We start from the raw sequence: 259 nt of genomic DNA, 5'->3' as shown, positions 1-259 counted from the left end.
TTTCTTCTGCTGTTAATCTAGGCAGTTTACATTTTTGTAAATATTCATCCATATCTCCTAAATTGTTATATTTATTGCCATATAATTGGGCAAAATAGTTTTTAATGATTGCCTTAATTTCCCCTTCATTAGAGGTGAAGTTTCCCTTTTCATCTTTGATACTGTCAATTTGGTTTTCTTCTTTCCTTTTTTTTTATTAGATTGACTAGTACTTTGTCTATTTTATCTGTTTTTTCAAAGTACCAGCTTCTAGTCTTAT

This window comes from Gracilinanus agilis, chromosome 4 (genome assembly GCF_016433145.1).
Source record: "Gracilinanus agilis isolate LMUSP501 chromosome 4, AgileGrace, whole genome shotgun sequence".
Lineage (NCBI taxonomy): Eukaryota > Metazoa > Chordata > Mammalia > Didelphimorphia > Didelphidae > Gracilinanus > Gracilinanus agilis.
The sequence above is the reverse complement of the archived record's forward strand: the minus strand, read 5'-3'. Positions refer to the sequence as shown.